Here is a 3,857-nt window from a genome sequence, read left to right on the forward strand (position 1 = left end):
AAAGAGGAAGGAAAATTACTGTTTTTAAAGGAAATTGTGTTCTCTGAGTGGGCCATCATCAGTGGTCATCTAGAATGTGATATAATTTATGTGTAACTATTTCATGTAAGAGTCATCCAGCAAAACCTCAGCAGTTCAGCTGGAGGTCAGGCTGCTTTTCCCACATACCCAGTGTGGGGAACACTGGTTTTCCTGCAAAATTCATACTCTCCAAATCTGCATCTTCGGTGAGCGCCTGAGTCAGGGCAGGGCACTGGTGCCTCTTCAGGAGACGTGCCTGTCTCCCTGCTTTGCTTCTCAAGCCTCTCCCTCCCAGAGAGAGAGAGATTTCATCAGAGGCCTTCTATTCCCACAAAAAGTTTGGGTTCTGATGAATCAACGTTTTCTGCTCAAAAACGCCCAGCCAGTCGTGCTCGCAGCCCCTGCGAGGTTCAGGGCCACTCACAGCAGATTCCTCCCACCACCACAGACCTGTCTAAGGCATGCAGATGTGTCACACTGGATCTGTGTCACATCCTGGTGGTACCTTGATGGCTCTTTAATGGTGGCCTTTGCGTTTGGCTGCCGAGCTAACAAGGGGAGCCTTTGTCCTACCAGCACTTGCGTGCAGCTCCCATTAACATTACTCATTTTCTTAATTTGATACAGATTTTTTTCACGGAGTGTGCTAAATGCAGTTAAGCCACAGACAGGCAGCATCTGGCAGTCGTAGCCGAGCACTTTGAGCCGCTGTTGCCCCAGGGTGTCTGCTGCGGCCCCTGGGAGGGGGAGGCTGGGGCTCCCCTCCCCTGCCCAGCTCCCGCTCGCTGCGGATGCTGGAGTCTGTAGCAGGGCCAATTCCCCTCTCAGGGCTGCCTTTCCACATCTGCCCGAGCTCACCTCTCAGCTCCCTGCAGCCAAGAAACGAGGAGGTGTCACTCTCCAGACACACTGTCCCCTCCTGTCCCCACGGTGTCCCCAGACAGGCACCCTTGTGCTGCCTCTGGCACGTGCCAGGCCAACTCACCAGCTCAGCAAAAACTAACAAGTTTTTCGTTTTGTTGGTTTTTCTTTCCCCCCCAGATTTATTTTCTGCTGTTGTAGTGGACTCTGCTGCACGAGCACTTGATTTGGTTCAGGGCTGCTGGTGGGCGTGCTCAGCCAGCCATGCAGGAGGGAGGCAGAAATGGGGTGAGAAGGCAGGATTTGGGGGTCCCTTTCAGAGGAGCCCCCTCAGCCTGACCTGCTGGGGTTGACTGTCCCACCCAAGCTGTGTCCTGCCTGTCCCAGGGGAGATGGGCTCTGCCAGGGGATGGTGACAAGCTTGGGGATGGCACTGTCTAGCCTGGCTGCAGCTGGACCAGCTGCACTGCAGCCACTGGGCAGCGTTTGGGAATTCAGTGGGATTAGGCAGGGCCTTGCCAGGGTGCAGGGGTGAGCTGTGGGCTCACTGACAGCCGTTTGTGGATTTGCAAACTCCTCACCCAAAGCGCCAATCCACGGAATTAAACAGGGTCGGCTCTTTGCTTTGAAGTCTGACACTTCTTGCCAGTCTCTAGCAGATACTTCATTGTGTGAAATCACTCCCTGAGCATTCCTTCTGTGGAGAGAAGACTTCCCTCCTTCCAGGAGAGTGTTACTTCCTCTCGGGATGCAGCCTGAGCTGCTGCTCCTTTCCTCACCGAGCCCACTTGTGCTCCTGTTGCTTTTCTGGCTTGGGGAAATGTTGCCTGGTGTGGCTGGAAGGTAAAGAACCATTGCAGGAAGGTAAAGAACCATTGCAGGTTTCAATAGGACTTTTAAAACTGCTTGTTCTCCTTAGGGTGAGAAGGGATGGCTGGAGATGGGATGGATGGCTGGAGGCTGGGGATAAATGGTGGAAAATCCCCCTGGAGGGAAGTGTGGTCAGCAGGAGCCAAAGCAGGAAAGCGTTGCCCTGAGAGGGTTTCCTCTGCAGGATGGAAGCATTGAGGGCTTGTCTTAGATATCTGCAGAAGAAAAGATGCGGGTTTTGTGCTTTTAAATGTTGAATAGCCAAAAGCTGGCTGATGGTTTTTCAGTCTGTATCAAAGCGCTGTAGCTCTGGGGAGATAATAAACCCTTGTCTAGGGATTGATAAAGCTGTCTTTTTCTTTTTTGTTTTAAGATTTAAACCTGCCCTTTATTCAGTGCTTTTATTTTTCCAAACAAGTCATGGCAGCCAGAGGGAGTTCTGCCATTCATTTCAGTAGATGTAGGGCATTTCCTGCTGTAGTTTATTTCACCTGCAATTGTATTTATGTTCAGTGCAGAAATGCCCAGATGTTTATGGTGCTGTCTGTTGCTCCAGCACTGAACAGACTTCTAGGCTCAGCCATGGGGAGCTTTGCTGGGCGAGGAGCAGGGGCACAGTCCTCTTGCTGTGGTCAGAAGTGTCAGTGCAGAGTTCAGTTCTGCCGTGCTGTCCTGTTGTTTAGTGCCATCAGTTCCTCACTTTTCATGTGTTTATGTGGGGCTCATTCAGTTCTGTGCGGCAGCAATTGTGTGTATACAGATAGTGAGGGAAAATATGTGATTGCCTTCATTCTGCCAGCATCTGGTTCAGTACCCACCAGCATCCTGGCAAAGGAGAGGAAATTGCCCCAAGAAATTAAAAACTCCAGCTTATTTTACTGTCAGGGCAGCTTTTTTATTTTCAAGAACTGATGGAAATGCCTCAAAACAAAGAAGTTTTGTCTTGAAATTTCTTTTCAAGACTGGTGGACTAGTTTTCTCAATGTAGTTGTCTCGTGTGTAATTCAGGATTTAATTTTGAACTTTGGCATTTACTTTTCTTCTTCTTCTTGCTGTCAGGCCAGAGGGGAAGGACCCAATACTACTGATAAAATATTTCTGACATTTGTTGAGTGAGATCACAGACCTCAAAGTGTTTCCCAAGGTTGAATCAGATCATCACTCCCACCTCCTGGATGGGAAACCTGTTCCACGACGGGACGTGCACAGCTGAATAATGCAGGAGGCTGGGGCTGGGGACACCAACCCCGTCCCTGCGTTCCAGCTCAGATCAAAGAGCTCAGATCTGCTTATCTGCTTCTGAGGGAGTGGGAAGGAGAGGTTATTTTTGTCTAGTCTGAGTCACTCATGCTAATTTATTTTTCATAATATGGCTTTCTTGTGGGGGACTCTCCGTACCTGCCTAATGTTGCACAGTTTTTTTGTTCCAGAAATCAAACCTGTCATTGGCTCGCTGCCAAACGGGTGGGTTTGTACTTTGCTGTTTGGTGCTTCGCTTTGCAGTTCCTAGCCAAAAAAAGGTGAAATCTCAGCCAAAGGTGTACATCCCTCTTCTTTTCAGCATCTGTTACCTGCAGATAAACAAGAGCTGTTGATTTTTTGAGTCTGTTGGCTGGAATGGCGATGCTGATGCTGAGGGTCGGGTGAATGTGCACAGAGCTGAGATGGCCCTGTGGTGCTAAACTGGTTCCAGCTCACACTGAGCTCCAGGGTTCAGTCCTTCACTCTTCTGCACTCTTGGTTTGCACAAGTTGCACAAGTTTGTGTGGCTGTTTGCTACCTTCTGATTTAACTGTATTTCTAGGTTTGCTGGTACAGCTGCTGGCTCCTGTAATTAATTGATCTGTGGGATCATTTCCACAGTTACGGCAGTCCCTGCGAGAATCTGCGGTGTAGCTTTTGGGACGGGCTGGGTAATTAATTAAATTGAAAAACGAGTTGTTGATGCATTGGGGTGCCTGCATGCCTGCCTCCCGTAACGGTGCCCGCTGTGTCCCTTGCAGACCGTGACGCCATGGGCAACGCGGAGAGCCAGAGCGTGGAGCAGGCCCTGTACGGGGACAAGCAGCCGGCGCTGGGCCGCAAGCACACGTCGCGCTCGCTGC

The 3,857-nt window shown here is 50.3% G+C and overlaps 1 long non-coding RNA gene across 1 annotated transcript in view; it reads left to right on the plus strand.

The window, feature by feature from the left end:
- LOC115948802 overlaps positions 1–3,857 on the plus strand; it is a 40,284-nt gene extending 36,427 nt beyond the window's left edge. The window contains exon 4 of the long non-coding RNA XR_004082577.1: positions 3,756–3,857. This is a non-coding gene — a long non-coding RNA (uncharacterized LOC115948802). The remainder of the gene's footprint in view (positions 1–3,755) is intronic.

Source organism: Geospiza fortis, unplaced genomic scaffold, assembly GCF_000277835.1.
Source record: "Geospiza fortis unplaced genomic scaffold, GeoFor_1.0 scaffold659, whole genome shotgun sequence".
Lineage (NCBI taxonomy): Eukaryota > Metazoa > Chordata > Aves > Passeriformes > Thraupidae > Geospiza > Geospiza fortis.